This window comes from Mixophyes fleayi, chromosome 12 (assembly GCF_038048845.1).
Source record: "Mixophyes fleayi isolate aMixFle1 chromosome 12, aMixFle1.hap1, whole genome shotgun sequence".
Classification (NCBI taxonomy): Eukaryota; Metazoa; Chordata; class Amphibia; order Anura; family Limnodynastidae; genus Mixophyes; species Mixophyes fleayi.
In genome coordinates, this window is record NC_134413.1 from 27,441,313 (window position 1) to 27,465,680 (window position 24,368).

Below are 24,368 nucleotides of genomic sequence, written 5' to 3' on the forward strand. Positions count from 1 at the left end.
TAGCCACCGTGCTGGCTGTAAGTAAGTGCAATATAACCATTACATGACCACATACACATACTATTTCAGTAGGAAATAGCAAGCATCTATATAACATGCTGCACATTTTATCCAGGAAAGCTTGTTTGTGACCTGACATTCACGGCATTTCAATATTAACACCACACAGAGCAGTGATAAGGAGACTCCTGTCACACTGGTTCACCAATATTGTGGTGGCAATTTCACCTTTCTTTATGAAACAAAGTTTATACTTTCAAACTGGTTCTTCCATCTAATTTGATATTGGTGTTGCATGCAACTAAGGAGGAGAAGACAGGTTCAAGAGGTATCCTAATCATTTAAAAAGAAAGCCTTTCCCTGAAACTTGCTTTTGGGAGTAAAAATTAAAATGAAATTAAGGGTATTTCTTCCTGTTTTCAATGTGTTTAGCTAATGAACTATTCATATGAAGCTTTAGAGAACTTGTATTGGGGATGACAATTAGCTAGCACACAGAATACAGGCAAAATTTCCATGTGAAAGAGTCGTTAAAGGAAACAGCACTTGGGTAGGTCTAGTTGTCAATGCAATAATGGTTGTCTTTTGTAAATAGTGTTGTTGTATTTCTATTTTGACAAGATTTATTGCATTGGACTAAACCTAAAGTCCAAGGGCCTGATTCATTAAGGATCAAATACTTGATAGCTTATTTGTACACTGAAATTTAAAGTTGATATGTGTGTGCTACATGAAAAAAACAGTCAGCATTTAACTTATGTGCAAAACAGAAAACTAATTTGCACCCCTTGCATTGTAACATGGTTTTGTCCAGGAGACTGAAATAAGAAGTTTCTTAAGTTAAGAGCCTTAATGAATCAGGCCCCAAGTTACTATATATCACAGCTAATAACATTTTCAAATATACATATACAATTTACCATACAGTGACAGATCTTGCATTGTATTTACATTTGCTGTGCAGGACTTGTTAAATTAGTGACCCAAAGATCACTTTGATAATTGATCACTTAAAGCTTCCGTTTTTTATTCTGACGGCCTGAAAAACTACCATGATTGCTGTAAACATACTGGGACGTTAACTGGCTTCACATGACGTGTATATGGTAAGAAATATAGATTGTAAGCTCCGACGAGGCAGGGACTGATGTGAATCATTAAATATTCTCTGTAAAGCGTAATATGAAAGTGCTATATAAAGAACTGTTCATAGACAAATAATAATATCATAGTTGCCTATTCTCCCCCTGGTAACGGTGAGACCTCCCAGACTCTCAGGACAACAAGCAACTCTACTGGAAGGAAGCAAATTCCACCATCAAGCACAGCCCACTTCAGTGAACGCTGGTCAGGGGTGTCATGGTACAATTAGCCTATTTATACACCTTGCACCACCCAATTGATGACGCAAATGGGGCCCAACTCTTCTTTTTGTATCTCCCCTCCACTTCTCTCGGAAGTGAGGTATGAAAAGTTAGGCAAGTATTGTTCATACTTGCCAGCTTTTCCTCGTTGGCTTCAGGGAGATCCCGCGGGAGGTGGGCGTGCAGGGTGGGGCTTGACGAATTGCATTATTTTGGCCCCGTCCCCAAAGGACTTGTTACAATTTTGGCAATTACAGCAGGGGGCGGGGCTAAGATAACTTGATGTTTGCGTCATTCAGCCCCGCCACCCAACACTTATCTATTGCGGGGCGAGAACCGGGAGGTTGCCCTGCTCTCCCAGGAGCCCGGGAGGTCTCCCAGAAATGCGGGAGTTTCGCAGAGATTCCGGGAGAGTAGGCAACTATGCGTTAAAAAAAAGCAGCTAATGAATCTCTAGAGACTAAAGTGTCTTTTACATTTCTGTCTCCATTACTGAAGTCATGTTGTCTTACCTGTCAGTCTTTGATTAAATCTTTGTCTCCATGAAAATGGCCACCTCCATAGGCATCAATACATGGACATAGGACACAATTTCTGAACTGTGTCACCACGCCACAGATGGCGAAGCCAACCACGTCTTGTACTGGCTCAGCATCAGGGAGAATGCCAGACTCTACCGGGAGTGAGGGAGATCACCCCTATTTCAGGGAGTCTCCCTGACATTCAGGGAGAGTTGGCAAGTATGGTATTGTTATCATTGAGGGCTGAACTCGCTAAAATGCAATGCACCATGGGTAGATAGAAACCACGCTGTGAGTGTGTACTCTGAAGCTAGAAAGTAGCTAGGCTGTGTAAAATACAATTTATGACACCTGTACTAAACATGCAACATTTGAAAAAAACAGTGGGTCCGAGACAATATGGAGAGCAAAGCATAATAAAGAAATAACTATGCACCTGGGCAAAACCATGTTGCATTGGAGGGGGATGTAAATTTAAAATGTGGGGACAGTTTTATTGTTGGTGTAGGACATGTCCTTAATTAACTTTAAATTTCAGTGTAAAAATAAAGCTATGAAAGTATTGTGTGCTAGATGTAAAAACAGCCAGTATTTAACTTATGTGCAAAATAATAAACTAATTTGCACCCCTTGCATTTTAACATGGTTTGTCCTGAAGAACATTTACTCCAGCCTTACTTTCCTTGATGACTCAGACCCAGTATATTTGTATATTATTGTGATTCTTTAGAGGGGTTACATACAATTTGAAGGAAATAGTTAAAATAGTGCTCTTTTGCTAGAAATTGCAGCAGAAAACAGTTAAGAGATAAAACAATTAAAGGCCCATGGTACTTAGAGGCAGCTTTTGACACTTGGGATGTAATATAAATGTTAATAGATGCCTGACATGAATGTAGTTGCAAAATTCATTATTCATCAGTGTTTTCAAATGTACTAGTCCAGAGAAGTGGGTCTCTGGCTGTGCGGACAAGAAAAAATGCATTTCAAAAACCTACTGGGAGCAGCCAAATTGGAACCTCCCATAATGCTTAATGGCTTTCATTTTTATACAATCTAAATTCCTGCTATAATTTAAATAGTTAGTCTCTAGCAAACAGAATACTTTTTCATATTTTTGTTGTTGTAAAGGACCCCATACACAGTTAAGCACATAAACATGTGCCTACCGGAACCTGCAAGTTATAGACTAATTTCACCCAAACTTAAAAATGTAGTTTTGAGTGGAATTTAAATACAATAAAATTGCAAATGTTATTTACTAGCCCTCAGTTGCTCCTCAATGCATCTGATGATCTTAAGCAGAAGGTCCTGTCTCCGACTTGTGTGTAATTATTATCTGCTGGACCTTGCTCCGTGTTGTCAAAGTATCTGCCTTATGAAATTATCAGTTACATGAATGGGAAATTCACAGGGGAGTGGCCTTGACAACCCCACTGTAAACAGGCCAGTCCAAACAGGAAACTGTTCAGAACGGTTAGATGCCGCCGTGGACTGTGAATCACAGGATCAACAGAGGACAGAAAGGTAACATTTGCATTTTTTATATGCTAATTTCACCCAAAACGACATTTTTAGATTTCTGTAGAATGAACCTTAAAAGAACAGCATGCTGCCAGTGAAGATATGCAGGACCAAATGCAGTAGCGGCAGTCATCATCATCATATATTTATATAGCGCAGCTAAATCCGCAGCGCTGTACAGAGAACTCACTCACACCAGTCCCTGCCCCGTTGGAACTTATAGTCTAAATTCCCTAACATACACACACAGACTAGGGTCAATTTAACCACAGCCAATTAACCTACTAGTATGCTTTTTAGTGTGTGTGTAAACCGGAGCACCCGGAGGAAACCCACGCAAACGCAGGGAGAACATACAGACTCACACAGATAAGTCCATGTTCGGGGGGTAGGGGGTTTCCTAGTGCCTGGAAACCCCCCTCCAAGCCTGGGGCATTGTATAATTGAGGTGGCTGGACCCTGCTCCCGCTTCACACGGCTCTGCTTGAAAAGGAAGAGCTGCGTGCACCTAACAGTAGTACACGCAGCACTGCCCATGTATATTATGGGGATAGGAAGAGTTGGAGAACAACCAAACACTGTCTAAAATTATAGCTACGCCCCCATGCATGCTGGTCACGCCCACTGGTGGCGTGGTGTGGAAACCCCCCTCTACAAATCCTGCGTTTGCCTCTGCATTTTATGTATGTAAAACAAAAACAGTGCACTTCTATTGCTATGTAATCATTTTATGTCATTTAGGGGGGACTTCAATTGGCTGCGTTACTGCTGAAAGTAACGCGGCCTGCGCACTATTACCAATATTACGGTAATAGAGCGCGTAATTACCCTTGATACGGTAATTAAAACGCCTGCGTTTTGCTCGCAGCTCAGAAAGCAAGGTTAAAATTACCGTATTACCGATAATAGGTTTAGCGCAGCGTTACTCTGCGGGGAATTGAATTCCCCGATTAACATGTTAGTTTTATTACAAATATTATTGTTTTGAGTAAAATAAAAATAGTTTTCACATTCCACTTTTAACCCTGTTCAAACACAGCTACTGTAGCAGGAAGCTCAATATATATATATATATATATATATATATATATACACACATACATACATACATACATACATTCACACACACATATATATACATACTGTTACTGGGGGGAGGGGGATAAACATTGTATACGCTAGTATTGGAGTGTGGGTGTTCAACCATAAGCCAGAGCACAAATCTAGAAAATATGAAAGACTTCTAAATAATATAATAATATATATATATATATATATATATATATATATATATATATATATTATTAGCGGTGGGGGGTTCTTGCAGGGCCTGATTATCCACTAGCTTACCCAGGCTGCAGCCTAGGGTGAAAAAATTATGCCAGGGAGGTATAAACTGAAGTTCACTTTGAAATATAAGGGAATATTTGTTCTCCAAAGTAAAAAGAAAGCATGAAATGAAAAAGGAAGAAGGTTTTTAATCTTGACGTATTCCCATGATAAAGCCTGAAGACAATGAGTCATACTTGGTGGGCACTTGAGAATAAGCAAGTAGGAGAGACAGGGACAGCGACAGGCGCAGGAGTGACAGCCCCCTCACATAACAGCACTACTTGTGTATTAGTCTAGAGTGGCCTGAACCCTTAATCAAGCCCTGGGTTCTGGCACAAACCAGTACACTAATGGAAAAAAAAATAATCATACTTCTAAATGCTATATATACTATTATTGGGGGTGGGGGGGTTCTGGCATAAGCCAGTGCACTAATCTAAAATAAATATGTCGTAAATACCATATATTATTACTGGGGAGGGTGCACTCATACAATAAATATATCTTTATTACACATTTGCTTTGCGAAGCGCAGCGACCACATAAACTTGACCCTGAAAACTGCTCAAATGAAATCACTTAATTGTATGTACGCTTTACTTGGGGTGTCTCACAGTTTTAAGTTCAGAGCTCTTATAATTTTGGTAATCAATTACCACATTCTGGGGAATGGTTATACTGTGCTGTCATGGCAGTACAATTGTATTTGTTATTTTTTTCAACTAATACAAAAGCTGTTTGTGCAGTAAAATAAAATAAGAGCAAACATTAAAAAAAAAAAAAAAAAAAAAAAAAATTACTGAAGTTTTCTCAATTGGAAGAGAAAAAAAAACAACTGAACTCTAGGCCAGCTGCTATACAAGGCAACATGGCTCTTGTCAAAGACTGCAAAAAGTGGCGTTTTGTAAGCATGAAACCATACTTGCCAACTCTCCCAGAATGTCCGGGAGACTTCCGAAATTCGGGTCAGTCTCACAGACTCCCGGGAGAGCTTGCAAATCTCCCGCATCCCGCTACTGCCGTCCCAAAATGACGTGAACACCATTTCCGTCGTGGGGGGCAGGGGCCAAAATGAAGCGACTGGCCGCGCCACGCCCCTCTCCCGGAAAAAACTTGCCCAAAGTAGGCAAGTATGCATGAAACCCTTAAATCCACAGCTTAAATGAGACAAGGAATTGTTCATTAAAAGAATCGATTATTCTGCACAAATGTCTTCACTCCAGAAAACTAATAGTAAAAATACAACATAAAATAAAAAAAAATGAAGTAGTTCAAGCCATACAGCAATTCCACAACAAAATGATTTACATTTATTGCTCATTCCCCTAAAAATAATAGTAAACACTGTCTCCTGGCAAGAAAGATTTATTGTTCATGGCCAACACCAGACAGAGCTGCAATGTCTACAGCAAGACTTCAGTGTGCTGGTCCAGAACTCAGCAGAGTTTCCTGCTTCTGCGTAACAGCAGGAGAACTGTGCCTCAAATGTCCCTGAAAGTCTTTGATACATGTCGAATAAAACACTGGCCCTGGCAAAGTCTAATCAGAAATACCTCTCAATCACTACACAAAACCGCAGACACAGCCTAGTCAGGCTCTGTTTTCTGAAGGTTTGAAAAAACAAAGCCATAAATAATAAAGACTTAGACAATAGAAATATAGGAATAATAATCAAAATGTTGGGAATACTGAGAGAAGTGGGGTGTGGACGGTTGAATTTTGTATGTTTGTGGAATTTATTTGCAAAAGCATTTGTGATAAAATGTTCTTGTATATTACAATACAGAAAACACACTGGGCCCCATTTGCAAACTGGAAAATAATCAAGAAAACCAGGACCAAGCTTGGATCCAGCAGCACCCAGATTGAGAATCCAGGAACAGTCAGAGAGACAGATACTCATTATTTATAGGCAGGAAAATATTTCTCTATACTAATATTCTTAATGTTTCTAAAGATTTCATTTTTAGTAAGACAATCAGAAAATGTATAATAAGTTTGATTGACATGATTAAAACAACTTTGTTAATGGGATATCATTATTGTGGGATTATATCATGTTCATAATTATGTGATCATTGGATAGAATTAACATATTTTGAGGGAATGTCATAATTATACAGAAGTAGGATGGCATGTATATGGTTGGTATTATAGGATGGCATGATTATAACGAAGTAGGGTGGCATGTATATGGTTGGTATTATAGGATGGCATGATTATAACGAAGTAGGGTGGCATGTATATGGTTGATATTATAGGATGGCATGATTATAAGGAAGTAGGGTGGCATGTATATGGTTGATATTATAGGATGGCATGATTATAACGAAGTAGGGTGGCATGTATATGGTTGATATTATAGGATGGCATGATTATAACGAAGTAGGGTGGCATGTATATGGTTGATATTATAGGATGGCATGATGATAACGAAGTTGGATGGCATTTATATGGTTGATATTATAGGATGGCATGATTATAACTAAGTAGGATGGCATTTATATGGTTGATATTATAGGATGGCATGATTATAAGGAAGTAGGGTGGCATGTATATGGTTGATATTATAGGATGGCATGATTATAACGAAGTAGGGTGGCATTTATATGGTTAATATTATAGGATGGCATGATTATAACAAAGTAGGGTGGCATGTATATGGTTGATATTATAGGATGGCATGATTATAACGAAGTAGGGTGGCATGTATATGGTTGATATTATAGGATGGCATGATTATAACGAAGTAGGATGGCATTTATATGGTTGATATTATAGGATGGCATGATTATAACGAAGTAGGATGGCATGTATATGGTTGGTGTTATAGGATGGCATGATTATATTGAGATATTGGTAATCGTGCTATCTTACCATGTTGGCAACATTATATGTGCGGTTGTTTCTAATGAAGAGATTATAGGGCAGCATGATAGCTATAAGAATGTTAAGCATGACTGAGGGAAACAGAGATGGAACTATCTGCAGACAGGGCATCAAGCAATCTTCAGTGGCCATCACTGATGTCAACAATATTGTTTGTGTTATTGCTAGGCACTAAAACATGTCTTTGAAAAGAAGTTCAGTTTCAGAAGATAAAAGCCAGGTGGAAGTGCCTAAAAAGAAGCAATATAAAAGTGTCTCAGTAAAGAGATTACAGGCGTCACAGAAGAGTCTGAGAGAAGCAGGAAATGCCACAGGACAACAAAAGCTATGGAAGGATGTTACTGTAGAACCAAAGGACTTAAGCCTTCAACATGTTTCTGAAAGCACAGTACAGAAGGATGCTGCAGCATCAGTGTCTAGTGCAGACGAAGGGCCGTCCGTTGTATTAAGTGAACCAGAAGGCTCAGGAGAAAACATTTGTGGGCTTGGCCTCACCGAGACATATGGTCAAGATACCGACAGTTCTGCAGAAAGTCAGATCTTGTTTTCACCTCTTCCTTCTGTATCTGAAAAATGTAATGTTTTTGTTGCACCAGAAGCATTAAGCAGTCTTTCTGTTAAATTACATTTTATACAGAAGTGGAAGTTGCTCAATCAATTTATAGGTTCAAAGCATGTGCTTGAAAAGGTGGGGTTATCCAGTAAGGAACAAATACAGAGGTCCAAAAATAGGGACTCTCACTGTTTAGTTCAGACCACTATTAGCAGAAGCACCATGAAGTGGCGGGTGGCTTTCCATACATTTGCAAATGTGTGCAACAGAGATTTCTGCATTATTATGTACAAATAGAAATAGCAGCTCCTTTGCTGATTATAGCAAATTACATTTTATGAAAGCCCACCCTGTGCAGCCGCCTTAGGATGCTACTCATACCATGCTATTTCCAGCTCACAAAGACTACTTTCAACCTGTACCAGGTGGAAGTATCATTCAGAGGAAATGACTGTCTTACTATATTGAAAGTCAAAAAATATTTTGTTCAACCTGTCTGGCATTTTATAGCAATCATAAAAGTTATTTTATTTTTGGATGGCAGGTTAATAAAGACCATGTATATGACAGAGTAAGGGAACATGAAGAATCCAGCCAACATCAAGTATCTGTAAATGCATACTTAGCTGCAGAAAGGAAAAGTGATATAGAAAGTTTAATCAATGTAAATTTAGCAAACAAACATACAGAAGAAGTGCAGCACAATCGCATGGTAATCAGTCGGCTGATTGCTATCATACTCTACATTGCAAAGCAAGCGCTTGCTTACAGAGGGAAGGATGAGGCTGCTCATCCGTTACTCAATAGTGACCTCAACCACGGTAACTTTCTTGAATTAGTTCTGCTTCTAAGTAAATATGATGGTGTACTCCAAAAACACATAGAGCAAGCAGTAGCAATAAGTGAGGCCAGAAAAGACGACATCAAGATAGCAATGGAAGGGGTGGAATGGTAAAGTTTTTAAGCAAAACAACTGTTAACAAGCTGATAATAATAATAATGGGAAATATGGTAAAACAGAAAATAAGCCAATATGTAAAAGACGCTATGAAATTTAGAGTACAAATAGACAGTACACAGGATATTGGTGTTGTGGAACAATATAGCATCATTTTAAGGTCTACCAAAGAGAACATGGTTTTTGAAAGACTATTCAGTCTTGTTGATGTTAGAAGCACTACTGGGGAAGCTCGATTTTCAGTTCTGAAGGAGCGACTGGAAATGTTCTCTCTGAGCATAAGTAACATTATTGGTTGCTCTTTTGATGGTGCTGCAAACATGAGTGGGCACTACAGTGGAGTACAGGCCTACATAAGAAGAGAGCCCTGTAATTCAGTGTACACTTGGTGGTATGCTCATATTCTCAATTTGGTCATTGTAGATATCACACAGTGTGTTACTCCAGTTAAGTCATTATTTAGGCTTTTAGAGAATACAGCATGGCTTTTTTCGGAGTCTTACAAAAGATCATTTGTGTGGGCAGAACTTGTCTCCAACCAGCGTCAAGGGCAGGAAAAACTTTCCCGGCTAAAGAAAATTGGTGACACGCGCTGGTGGAGCAAACCAAGGGCATTAAGTACAATTTTTAGGTCATCTTCTGAACAATCCAATGAATTGTAAAGCACCTTGCTTGGAGTATATTTCAGTGTCACCACAGTTTGACAGTAAACTCATTAGTGAAGCAAAGTACTTACTCCATGGCTGGACAAGATATGAAACACTTCTTGTATCATTTATGTTCATGCAGATCTTTTAAATTGTAGCTCCAGTTTCAGATTATCTGCAGACTGGTGGCTTGGATATATTACAGGCATGGAGAATGGTTGACATTGCCAAGGATCGATCTGCTTCAGAAGCTTAGACCTTCATTTTTAAAAGTCATTGAATTAGTAAATTAATTTACTGACAAAGTTGATAGTTCTCTTGAAGAGCATCTCAGTTGTCATAGAAAAATGTTGGTAATTTTACTTGGATTTGTATGTCATGCACAATGCTGGTCTATATAGTACAAAATCTCTGTTCATTTTCTCCTCACATCTCTACTTGACGCGAGGGAAACTGAGCAGATATTTGAGAAAAATTCCCAGGTAATGTGTCTTCGTGGATAGTTCCAAAATGGTAAAGTTTGCAGAGAAGCTGAGGTTTGCCAGCGGCACCTCGTGGCTACTTGAATTCCCCCCATAGCATAACTGAAATGCGATAATATGATTCCACTTTGCAAGGCAAATGCAGTCAGGTAAGTTTGTTTACATTATGCGGATGTACTAATGAGGTCTGTGTTCCCAGAACTCTAGAGAGGCTTTGGACTCAGTCCTATTCTATAATATGGATAAGTAGTGAGCTGCCCTTTAGGCAGACTGCTAAGATGTGTGCTGTGAGTTTCAGGAAGATTGTTAGGGAGATGGGGAGTAGAAGTTCTGACTTTTACTAATCCCTCAAATTTAAGTCTACTCAAATATTGCTACTGCTAGATGTTCTTATGGAGAGAACTTAAGTGACCTGAATACAACTGTTAGACTTTAACTAAATAAGTAAAGCTGCTGTAATCTTCACTACTGTTTAGTAAACAGTATTGGGAGAAACATATCAGGGCATTCGTACTGTTATATGTAATAGGTGTCAGCGACATTGGTGGTAGATGTTAAACCACAAGGAGCATTTAGACTTAACCAATTTGTAAGTTTTATTTCAGAACTAGTTCTAAACAGATATATACACACTATATGGGCAAAAGTATTCGGACACTTGACCATTACACCAACAGGGGTTGTAATGACATTGTATTCAAATACATATACTTTAATATTTGGTCCCCTTTTCACATAGTAAACAGCTTCCACTCTTCCTGGAAGGAATTCCACAAGATGTTGGATTGTTTCTGTGGAAATTTGTGCCCATTCATTCTGTAGAGCATTTATGAGGTCAGGCACTGATGTTGGACGAGAAGGCCTGGCTCGCAGTCTACATTCCAGTTCATCCCAAGGGTCTTTGGTGCGGAAGAACTTGACTGGCCCGCACAGAGCCCTGACCTCAACCCCATCGAACCCATCAAACCATGTCTTTGTAGTCCTTGCTTTGTGCACAGGGGCACAGTCATATTAAAATAGAAAAGGGCCTTACCCAAACTGTTGCCACAAAGTTGGAAGCAAAGTATTTTCACAAAATTATTATTATTATCCTTTATTTGTTAGGCGCCACAAGAGTTCTGCAGCGCCGTACAATGCACAAACAGTAGACAATACTGGGTAAAACATTACTGAACAGTAAACAAAAAATACTAACACTTCAGAAGCTCCAAGCAGGCTAATGCAGTAAAGACGGAGCAGAAGAGCTGGTAAGGACACAAGAGGGAAGAGGGCCCTGCTCAAATGAGCTTACATCCAAAGGGAGGGTGAACAAGACTCAGGTACAAAAGGGAGTGAATTGACGTATAAGGGAGAGAAGAGGGGGTGGGGGAGGGAGGGGAGAAGGGGTTAGGTGGAAGGTTGGTAGGCTTTGAGGAACAGGTGGGTTTTTAGTTCCCGTTTGAAGGAGCTAAGAATGGGAGAAAGACGGATAGAACGAGGGAGGTCATTCCAGTGAAGGGGGGCAGCACGGGAGAAGTCTTGGATTCTGGAGTGGTAAGAGGTAATCAGAGTGGAGGAGAGGCGACGGTCATTGGCCGAGCAGAGGGAGTGGGCAGGAGTGTAAATGGAGAGGAGGTTGGAGATATAGGGGGCAGTAGACTGGGAGAGTGCCTTTTATGTTGTGGTCAGGAGTTTGAAAAAGATTCTGTAGGGGATGGGGAGCCAGTGTAGGGCAAGGCAGAGAGGGGATGCGGATGAGGAGCGGCGAGAGAGGAAGATGAGTCTAGCAGCTGCGTTGAGAATAGAGCGGAGGGGGCGAGGTGAGAGGGGGAGGCCCAGAGAGGAGGTTGCAGTAGTCTAGGCAGGAGATAATGAGTGCGTGTGTGTTGGCCGAGACTGATGGGATTTCCTTCCCTTACCTTGTCCTCCAGACACGATTCAGGTTCTTTTTTATTCGGACATCCGGTGGTCAGGAGATAAATACTTCAATGAGAGGGACAAGGATTGGTCAAATAACTTGGGTTTATTAATAATGCGGTAAAGATAATTTTGGTTATTTGGCCACCGCGCCACTGACCCCTTCAACTCAATGGTAATGACAAAATATTCATTTGATCAACATAGAGCACAATAGCATTTAACATATAATAATAATAAATCAATTTTCAGGTAAATCACTTAAACATTAATATTCCACTAAAACATTTGGTAATGTTACCATATTTACACTCAGTCCTGGGTTGAACTGTGCACAGGAATTTAGTAGAAGTGGTGCACGTGGTTGGGGCCCATAAATTATTTTTTCTCGCCAAATAAGCTGATGATCTTTTGTATTACACAGTCTCTTATGTGTGTATTCACAGACCTCTCTATTTTCTCTCCTCTCACACTGTTCTCAGTACATAGCTCAGTCTGTTTAGTGTGATGTCACAGATCTCTATACTGCTTATTTGTTTTCAGTACTTTCCTTTTTACTCACACCTCTCTTTGGCTCACTTCTTATCTTCTTCTCTTCTTACACTTACTTCACTTTTAATCTGCTTATATATCACTTTGTCCGATTTTCATTCTGTCCCTATTTTTCTCTCTCAGTCTATGCAGACACAGGGATCTCTCTCCCTCAGAAGTCTAGAACTTTCCTCTTCCCACTGCCTTCTGGGAGTTCACAGTTATTACCAAAGTTAGTGGACTTGTTGCTAAGCCACACACTCCTCCTTCCTGTTACTCCCGGCAACCACCAACCACTCCCAACTGTCACTTCTCCCTCAAGAAAATATTATTATTTTTTTTAAATCTTTATAAACACTTTTAACAATTAACAAATTAAATTAACAAATTAAAAACATATAGATACACTCCAGGGTACTCAGATTTTGGGGCACCACATTCACCCCCGCTTTTTCAGGTGCAAGTCCTCACGCATTAAGACATAAAGGTGGTTGTTCTTTATCAACTCAAATCACACATCTACAACATTTATAATAGCAAACATTTTCAATGACAACAGTTTTAATATACATTATATACATTATATACAACAGTTTCAGTGAGAAAGATCTCTAATCCTGATACTGCCAATAGTAGCTCGAAAGGGTCGGTGGGCAGCTGAGGCAAAGTCCCTTGTCTATCATCTGGTTCTTTGTCCCAGTCATCCCTTGATGTTTCTTCTTGAGGACGATGCTTCCTTCTGACAGCCGATAGGCCTGCGCATCCCAGTCGTAGTCTTTCTGCTGCCGTTTGTAGAAGAACGGAAAAGGGCGTCTGCGCTGGACAGGTCTCTGCTGAGAGGACACTTCTTCTGCTCTCTCTCCCTCGCTCACTTGCTCTGTACTTACTTCCCCACCAGATTCTGCAGCATTCTCTCCTCTTGGCCGGTAGAAACGTCTGCGGAACCTTCGTCGGTAGGGTGCAAATCTGCTTCCTTTTACTGGTACACCACCAGGGCCAGTCACGTTTGTTGCCTCGGCACCCTTCTCTCCGTCCACAACATCAAATTCCACAGTCTCCCCGTCTCCAACACTGTGCAGAAACTTCCGTGGGTTATTTCGCTTTATTGCTGTCTGGTGGACAAAGACATCTTCTTTGGTGTCATTTCTGTTGATGAAGCCATATCCATTCCGCACATTAAACCACTTGACAGTGCGGAATGGATATGGCTTCATCAACAGAAATGACAAAGAAAAAAGATAAAGATTTTGGGGCACCACACGTGGATGATAGTATGCTGAAACATTAAGATTGCCCTTCACTGGAGAGAAGGTGCCTAGCCCAAACCCTGAAAAACAGCCCCATACCATTATTGCTCCTCCACCAAACTTCACAGTTGGCATAATGCAGTCAGGCAGGTAATGTTCTCCCGGCATCCACTAAACCCAGACTCGTCCATCTCACTGCCAAACAGAGAAGTGTGATTCGTCACTCCACAGAAGTCACTGAGCTCTTCAGAACCACCCATTTTGCATCACAAATGTTTGCATCACAAATGTTTGCTAAAGTAGACCTGGTACTGCTACAAAGCCATTGTAGCATAAAAGTATTATTATTTACATATAGTTTTCTAAATCTGCTCTCTGAGACTGCACAGAAATAACACAAGTGAATAATTCATGATAACTTTGAGTTGGTAGAACAAGAAGCAAAACATTATGACTTTAAATGAGAATGTGATTTAAAAATGCAGGTTTTATTACCCATGCACATACACCACTGATTTTGAAATATAATGTATATTTATTATTTGCTTTAAATGGATTGCTTTGATCTACTGTGTATTCTCAGGGCATTTTTTATTTACTTTGATGAGTTATTAATAAACTAGTGAATTGCAGAGTCAAAGGGAACACAATATCAATGCAAATATTCATATAGGTAAGAGTATAGGGAAAATGCTGGAGGTCATTTATAAGGCACAAAATAACCGAGGTGAAAAATACAAAATCAGCTTTAGTTGCACTGTGCGTTATATACTGTGCAAGTGTTTCATTTCCGCCAAAGAGGGTTTGTAGAGCAAAATTGTAAAGTTTGCAGAGAAACAGAGGTTTGCCCATGGCCAAGAGGAGACGTTGGGCAAAGTGAGGGGTAGGCTAGTGCCAAAACAAACCTTTATTTTCCGGACAAAGATTACTGAAATTACATAAAGTAGAGAGAGTGAATTTTTAAGGGTGTTCCTTGCTGTGCGGAGTGGCGCTCTTTGCTGTGTGGCAACAGGCGGTCCGTTCGTCGATCCTTTGCCTGCTGCACCTGATATCACTTTTTGTCTGCAATCGAAAATAAGAGTGTAAGGGAGCAGCTGGCTTCCTTGTCATGTGACCTGCTCTACACCCCGCAGGGAGGTCACGCAGCACAGCCAATCAGAGGAGGAGGAGAAAGAGTGTGTGCAGTGCATTCTGGGACACATCCTCTCCCTCCTTCATCTCTGTCCTCCCAATGTGCAGGTAAGTGTACACCATGGTAATAGATGCTAGAGTAAGATGTAACCATGACTATTGACTTACTAGGTCTATCATCTCAGGGGCAAACGCAGGATTTGTAGAGGGGGGTTTCCACACCATGCCGCCAGTGGGCGTGGCCAGCATGCTTCGAGGCGTGGCTATAATTTTAGACAGTGCTTAGCTGCTCTCCAACTCTTCCTATCCCCATCAGATACACAAACAATGCTTCGTGCACTACTGTTAGGGGCACACAGCTCTCCCTTTTCGAGCAGAACCGTGTGAAACGAGACATACCTCCCAACTGTCCCTACAAAGTCCTGATTGAGTGTGTCAGAACAGTTGACAGACTGTCCTGCTCTCTCCTACCTGTTCTTGCTGCTTTCAATACCTGTTGGGGAGAGGTGGCTGTGAACAGTGCAGACAGAAATGATCTGCACACAGTCTGCAAAGTGGCTGGTCCCGGGGCAGGGTCCAGCCACCTCAAGCATACAGTACTCCAGGCTGGGAGGGGGGTTTCCAAGCACTAGGACCCCCCCAGTATGCCTATGCATCTGTGTGTACAACTTTATTTACCACTAGCCCTTTTCTTCAACTCATGTAATTACCATGATATAAGGGAGGTGTAAGGGGAGATGTCTGTTGGAAGCAAGTGGTAGATCTGAGTGGTATGTGGTGGCATTTTGAAGCAGATGGGCTTGTGGGTGCATTTTGGGATGAGTGATGTGATGTTATTATGAAATGAAGAGTAATGTGCAGCCCCATTTGGAGGGCCGCACATGTGGCCCTTGAAGTATATTGGGTTGTCTATCACTGATCTAGGTGCACAGGTGCAAAACCGAGGTATTTTACAGTGTGCATCCAGTGCACTTGGTAAATCAGGTCCACTGCCTGCACTTCTTTTTCTCTAGTTTAGAATCTAACCTGCCATCAACAATCTAATAATAGTCATTTTACAAGCTTAGCCTACGTCTTTACTATTATTCATGTCAAAGTAAAATGCTCACGTAAATACATGAAATTCTTACCAGCATGAAATTAGCAGAATCATGTAGCATGGTAATTACATGAGCTAAAAAAAAGGGCTAGTGGGAGGTAAAATTGCACACACAGATGACACAGCTAGTAAGTCATTTGATGTTGTTACATCATATTCTATTACCATGGTGTATACTTTTCAGCATATGTCTCAAAGCCTGTTAAACGACTACTAATCTTCTCAATTACATAGCTGAAGAGTTGTGGGTGCTGCAATTACATCCTGATCAACTGCTGACAGCATCTCTGCCGTAAACTCCCTGATGTGGTTTTCGATGACCATTTCTACAAAGCTACATAAAGATCATTATCCTGTAAAATGCATTAGGGTCCCAGAATGAACAGTTGCATGTACTATGCTAGGAAACTTTTTTCTTTCTTTTTTCTCACAACCTATTTTTCTCAATGGTTTTTACAGTCCACCAGGGCAGCGCAATGGGACAGAGGTTAGCATTACTGCACTGCATGGATTACTTAATTGTCCCTAATGTCTTTGTGGCTATACTCGTCATAGGAATATTCCTAAACTCCACTGGGGAAAAGACTGATTCACCGTACAGCCCTGCATAATGTTGAATCTGCCTTCATTTCTACTGCAGCATCTCTTCAGCATGCTGCTTTGTCTTAACAGCTCCTGTCTTTTGGACTACTCTGAACTTCATACTATTTGAATATACCCTGCAGTACCTCTGAACCACCAGAGGTGCTGCTATCGCATCTTGCCTCTTTCTCTTACTAGCAGGGGTTAACCTGCTGCACCTGCTAATTATCTGCACCTGTTTTCTCCTTATCTATGCCTGCCTCCCTCAGTCGCCCTCTGCTGGTTATTGATGTTGCTGTTCCTGTTATTGTTAGTCTCTTTTATTACTCCTGTTAATTCTCCTGTTCCCTGGGACTACTGCAAGCTGCTAACAGACATCCTGGGTTCTTTCCACTCAGCCTATTCACCTGCATCTGCCATATTCTTCTTGTTACCTGCTTTCAGCATAACCCAGAGATCCATTGTTCAATGTCTGCAATATTCAGTTAGTACCATTTTCAGCACCGCCTGGATCATAGCTGCTCAATAAATATTATATGCTTTTTACCATACTCCGGGCTCCATAGCGGTCATTCCAGCTCTCAGCATAGAGGTCTGACAAACATTAGTTTGATAATGATATTAATAATGTATCATTATTAGTAAGCGCTTCCATCCAGCTTATTATTCCCAATTAAGAGAGTAAAAAACAACCTGCCTCTTTACATTTCATTACCATGTGCAGTAATCAGTTTGCAGACAAATACAGTCCAACGCTATGCCATGATGTGACTATTGAGGCGTTCACCCTTAAGTCACCTATTATTATGTTCAACAAATCAAAAGTGAATTGTGATCATATTGTACAAAGCCAATTTGATATGACGAATGAGGATTCTGACAGTTTAAGTGAGGACACTGGGACTATTATCACTTTATTAGTATAAAGACAATTCAGTTCTACTCCCTAGTGGTGAAGGTCAATATTGTAAGTTATACAACCTTGGTGGATTAAATTGCTCATTTGCCCTCTATGTGGGCTACACATATTGTGGATTAAGACGTTGAATTTGCACTTGTGAGTGTTGAATGTTTGCATTACATTGATCACCTGCAAATGTGGTTTTTTTTGCCAACTGCAAGAGAAAGATGTGTCCCATTTAGAAGTATAGAGATGAGGTACCCTTGACCTGCCTGAGAATTCAAGTCCTTTTCAGGAGGAGGTTGAAAGCCTCCCTAAATGTGTTTTCTCCACCCCCGCCAGCTCATTTAAACAAGGAAATCCTGTAAAAGTTGTTTAAAAATCTGCCCTCAGCCAAGCTTTAGTCTTTGTAATAGGGGCAGACACAATTACCTCTGATTGTGATTCATACGTTGTAGGAACTGATTTCTGAAATTCAAGTTTAAGTAACAATCATGTCACCTAGGAAGCTGGATCTTAAATGTGTGGTCAAGTGACATTTACAAAGATGTCTCCTTGAAAATGCCGAGACTCCAAGGAAATAATTTCATCAGTAAGCAGCCCAAGATATAAATGCCTTACAGTTTTTCTAGGAGATCTAGAAATTACTAGACTATTTTCAACATATTTAAATTTTGTACTGTGTGTACGTGTGTGTGTGTGTGTGTGTGTGTGTGTGCGCGCGTGTGTGTGGTGTGTATTCAATAGATAATCCTAATTATATGTTGTTTGTGTTAATATAGCTCTTAGCATTATGGGGGGTGGGGTGGGGTGTGTGTGTGGGGAGGGGGGGTAGTCCTTTGTACTCTATATTTTATAACTTGATATCAGCATATTTTTGCTCAATCCCACCTCCAATTTACGCAAATGAGTGAGGTGAAGTCAACGCCATTAAAAAATCGTACTTTAATGGTGTGCTTGATGGTGTACAGTGCCATCACTACTGATCAGGACTTAGACTTGCCTTTCAGCTGGAGCAAGAGATACGGCATAAAAACCAGTATCTTTGAGATGCCCAGAGCTGGATTCGGAAGTGGCTGTGTGTGTCTGAGTTTGGGACACCCTTACTGTAAAGTCACTACGTAAAAACGCCCCTTCCATTCACTCCCCGAAATCATAGGCTGTAGTAAGTGTCTCCCGGTTCTGGGCTTGCACAGAGTGGTTTTGCGTACGATACTCTCATAATTGGCAGATACGTGCCTTAATGAATCAGGACCAACATGTCTTGCAATTAGGTCTAGGTTTTACTATTCTGCTTTGTTAGGTCACATTGTTCCCTGTTACCCTGACTTAGCGCTGCAGCCCTGTTAAATAGTGAGGAATTACCTGTCATCTACATTAGGCAGCTTAGACCCCCTCCCCCACATTTCAGCAGCTATGACATCACTGGCTCTGCCTCTGTGTATGAATCAACCAATCCAATGTTGCACAGGAAGTCAGCAAACCTGTCTGGCACTACTAGCTTAGATAGAGAAGCACCTCCCTCCTAACATGAGCCCCTGCTGCAGAGAGGTGAAAGGGATGCACCATGATAGAGTAACTTTGTTTGCCTCCTTTTCATATCTACCCTCTATGAGATCCATGTTATTTGATGGTGCAATTTACATCAAGTGGGTGGGCAAGATCAGCTTCTTGTCCAAGTATTAGGTCCAGTTGTTGGTGGCATCACCCATGCCTGGAAGCCCCTTGGTTTAGGAGTTAGTACCGCTGACTCCATAACTCCCATGATTCAAATAGGCTCACGGTCTGAAGGAGTCAAATACAAACAGCTCTTGGGAGCCTGACTTGAAGTTGCGGCATTGAAATAACATGCGTCAATAATTGCAGGGAGGTGGGTCCAGGAGGAGGGGATTTTTACACGTAATTCTCATTTTAGTTATGCAAATGCCCAAACAACATATTTGCTTTTTTTAATCAGTCTATTACTTTCTAAACACACCAAGGGCTAGATTTACTAAGCTGCGGGTTTGAAAAAGTGGGGATGTTGCCTATAGCAACCAATCAGATTCTAGCTGTCATTTTGTAGAAGGTACTAAATAAATGACAGCTTAGAATCTGATTGGTTGCTATAGGCAACATCTCCACTTTTTCAAACCCGCAGCTTAGTAAATCTAGCCCCAAGAGTTTTATAGCCAGAGTGGACTATAAAATGATGTTCCGCACACATCTGTATTGGCCTGTAATAAGGAAAGGGTTAATGCACGTAGACATCACTCTTCCCTACAGATGAGGGATCAGCTCAGCTCATCTATTCCAAGCCACTTGCTGATGCACTGAGAATCCTTTACTCTCAGCAGAAATGAGATCAGACTAGCCAGGTGCTCTGTCACTTCATCTAGCAGGACAGCACTGCAAGGAATGAAGAGACATTCAAGCAGCAGCAAGGGGGGCCACCCATTCATTTATTTTTATACTATAAGCACCTGTAGTCAGCATCCTTAAGGATAGTAAGAGAAATAATTGAAAATATAGGATTACAATATTTAAGGCTAATATTTCATATATTTAATTTAGTTTCTATTGAAAATAGACCATTTTCACTAGCAGTGGGTACAACTCTTTATAAAAAGCCAGCTGAGGGCATGTATATGTCACCAAAAAAGGAAAAATACGGATGTTCTAGTCTCACTAAAATTAATCTGCTATATGCGTGTTGGAGAACAGAATAGCAAAGCATGTTATAGATCTATAAGTATGACTAGCAGGATCCATAGAATCCGGGCAGCACGGTGGCTTAGTGGTTAGCACTTCTGCCTCACAGTGCTGGGGTCATGAGTTCAATTCCCGACCATGTCCTTATCTGTGTGGAGTTTGTATGTTCTCCCCGTGTTTGCGTGGGTTTCCTCCGGGTGCTCCGGTTTCCTCCCACACTCCAAAAACATTCTAGTAGGTTAATTGGCTGTTATCAAATTGACCCTAGTGTCTGTGTGTGTGTGTGTATGTGTGTGTGTGTGTGTATGTGTGTGTGTGTTAGGGAATTTACACTGTTACCTCCAATGGGGCAGGGACTGATGTGAGTGAGTTCTCTGTACAGCGCTGTGGAATTAGTGGCGCTATATAAATAGATGATGATGATGATGATGAAGGCATCTGGGGTAACTCTGGAGCAAGAGGGAGCATTTTGATAGAAATGATGTTGGGTTGCCATGGTTCTTTAGGGGCCGTCCTTTCATTACTAAAATTAATAGTAACGTGCTCACTTTTGAAGGTTAGAGGGCCACAGCACTTGAAGTATATTAGGTTGCCCATCACTGGTCTACGATGTGTGAGATCAAACTGATTGTCCAATCTTCCACACATGCACCAATGGGATTTCTGTGTAAAATCAAGTTACACGATTGTGGTGTGCAGGGAAATAGAAGATCCCCCCACTGACAGCAAACTGGTGTGTTGCTGTTCTTACAGTTTGTGCTGCCTAGGACTGAAGTAAATAAACATCATACATTGGTTACATGGCTAGAACAAGTTATTCATTAGAAAAATATGGTTAAACCGATAACTATTATTAAACAAATTAATTCATCTGATACCTCCTGAGCATTGGTGCCTAAGCTTTGCTATACCTAAATGTATTTCTAAATTTTCATGGTTTAACTCACAAAATGGCTGCCCTTACACGTACACTTTAAATCAGCGATGGACAAGAGGCGTCCCTCCGACTCCGAGCCATCACCTATGGCCCCGATTCTTCATGCTTTATTTTCAGATTTGTTTATTATAGTTTTTAACACTTCTTTAAAATGCCTGCTACTATGTTATAGATAGGTGTCTCTTTCGTTGATAAACAATATTGTTTTAACTTATTACCGAGATTGAGGGTAATGTGCGGCCCTTTTGAACATTAGAGGGCCACACCATGTGGCCCTCAAAGTGTTTCAGGTTGCCCATTGCTGCTTTAAATATACTTCAGCTTTTGTTGTATTTTTCTTCAAACAAAATCAGTCCGTGTGAGGGGGCAATATAGGATATTAAGCACCAATACTGATGTGATTTAAACAGTTTTACTGCAATCTTCTTTTAAGCTATTACGCTATTAAACGAAGGCACTAATTGTAATTTTTAGCCAGGAAAGACAACAAATTTGTCCAGTACAACAGCCAACTTGCAATTTTCCCATTTCCATTATAATGTATTTTGTACTTCGCACTAATTGTTTACTATACTGTATAAGAGCCAACATCAGTATTACAAAGCATTTGGGTGCATAAAGATTATGTTTTCAGCTGCCAGCATAAGTTGTAAAGAATGCCACTGGGAGCAGAGATTAATACTTCTAGGCTCCCATGGAGAACAATGGCTCCCTGAAGCAAACCACCGTTGCCTTCTTTCCTAGAAAAACTTCATTAAGATCATATGTAATTATTGTTGATAGTCTACAAAACCCTTCTAAAATGATGATTGATAATGGTATCCAAATACAATTTACTAATATAGAATTCCTTCTTTTAAGGATATCAGTGAGCTCTAAGGGCCCGGAAAGAGATTCTACACAGTCGGTAAGTATGTGGTATTGGCTCCGCCTGTCCGAACATAATGTATATGGGAGTACAGTGCACCCGAGTGGACTTGGTACATGGTGTATGTTGTGTGACTTGTGCAAAGTAATGCCATTTATATTAAATACAACTCACTCCGTCATTGCGTGCAAGCAAACCTCTGTGAGAGACTAGAAAGATTTTAGTACACGAGGAAATGGATTGGGTGAATTTTGGATAGATGTATTTTACTTTTTAAATGTTGGTAGGTATTTTATGATAGGACTGATAGAGAGCATTGAGTGGCCCGCCATAAAACAGTCTTAACCATTATACTCTCTAGCAATGGAACCTGGATAGACAAAGCCATCAAGCAGTAGTACCCAAACTTTGCTATGTAGTAACAATTTGCTGTGACGCACTTGATCCGTAATTATTTTTTTATGTCAAACATTTTGTGATAGATAAAACTGGATTCACAAAAAAAAATAAAAAAAAAATACTGTATATGAGAAACCAAGACAATATATGTCATTCTTTTACTTTTTGGTAACATATTCAAAAGTAATTCCCAGATCATAACTTCAACTTATTTTTTTAATTTTAAGATTTTTCAACTATCATACCTACATACTTGTTACATACGCAGCCTAGTACTAGAACATGTCCTGACACACTGCTTGATAATCACTGACTCAAAAGATTCCTTTGGCCAGATTTACTAAACTGCGGGTTTGAAAAGCGGAGATGTTGCCTATAGCAACCAATCAGATTCTAGCTGTCATTTTGTAGAATGTACTAATTAAAAGATAACTAGAATCTGATTGGTTGCTATAGGCAACATCTTCACTTTTTCAAACCTGCAGTTTAGTAAATCTAGCACCTTGTTTCAAAAACACTTTCCTCTTTCAGGCATCTGCTAATAAGATAATTCTAAAATCGCATGGGTTAAATATAAGAAAAAGAAAGTAAATGTAGTAGTCTTACTACTACTCTTTCATCTTTACAATGTTATTCCAAGTCCGAAAAATGAACCCATATCAAGTTATAACTACATACTTGCCTACTCTTCTGGAATATCGGGAGGCCCCCTGAAATTTGGGGAGTCCTCCTGGACTCCAGGAAGAGAAGGCACCTTCCAGGAACCCGTGCAGAGGTGAAGCTTAAGGACAAGTGAGGCCTCATGGGACGAACGCACTTAAAGGGCGACAGGGTTTGTAATAAGCCAAACACTAACCTGAAGGATTTAAATTTGGGTTGGGTCCGACCAATGGTAGATCCAGGGGGAGGGACCTTGATGTATATAGTTGGCTGCACTTCCTGGAATGTCCATTCCACAACACAAGATCCCACCCACCCACTCCTTAAGGTACATTTTGGACTAATGTTGCGGTAGGAAGGCACTGCGTTCAGCGGCTGATTTGTGGGCGCACAGGTAGTTGGTCATAGGTCACTGTTCCCTAGGAGGCACCAGTAACTCCTTTTTGGTCCTTCGGTGAGGAGGGTCCCTGTCCGACTCGGTGAGGGAGGGCAGAGTGAGTTTTAAAGGGGCAGTCACTCTGACGCCAACTCAGCGCCAGTTTTTGATGGGATTTGTTCCCCTGTGTTGTGGACGTACGGCGGTTTGCGCCAGTCCACTTGTGATATAGTGTTACCAGCTTGAGAGCTGTTTCGCAGTGCCCTTTCTCCGCCACCATAGGTTTAGTTAATTTAAAATAATAATAAAAGTTCTGGCAATTTTTAATAACTTATCCAAGTCTCCGTGTCTTTATTTGCATGCAAATGTTTAGAATATTAAGGGTTATGTGAGGTTTATGGGTACATACACAGTGAGCCCTTTACAAAGCAATTTGCGCCACTAAGCCCAGCCATGCAATGTCGAAAGCTGCAAAAAGGATGGAGACACAGTGATACAATCACGTCATCACCCTTTTCCATACACACCCTGCTATCCAACCTCCCCTCTGGAATCTTGATTTTGACTTAACATTAGACAGAAGCCTGAGCCAGTTCTAAATCCAGCCTCGGAACCTCGGGTTCTAAAACTATTCTAATAGAGCTCTAATCTCGCCTTCCCAAATTCTCAAAGCAGAAGTACATATCTCACATTCAAAACAATAGGATAAAAATTGTCCCCACTCCCGTCTACCCAGCCACACTCCAATCTGACCGCAGCCAAATTTACCATAGCTACATC

At 40.7% G+C, this 24,368-nt stretch overlaps 1 protein-coding gene across 8 annotated transcripts in view; it reads right to left on the bottom strand.

The window, feature by feature from the left end:
- SLC8A3 (solute carrier family 8 member A3) overlaps window positions 1–24,368 on the bottom strand; it is a 244,229-nt gene that overhangs the window by 108,725 nt on the left and 111,136 nt on the right. Inside the window, exon 1 of one of the 8 annotated variants that reach the window (XM_075191828.1) lies at window positions 14,044–14,147. The exons of the other annotated variants lie outside the window; for them this stretch is intronic. The gene's annotated coding sequence lies outside the window, so the exon portion shown is untranslated. Of the gene's footprint in view, window positions 1–14,043; window positions 14,148–24,368 lie in introns of those variants that run through there. 8 annotated transcript variants of the gene reach the window in all.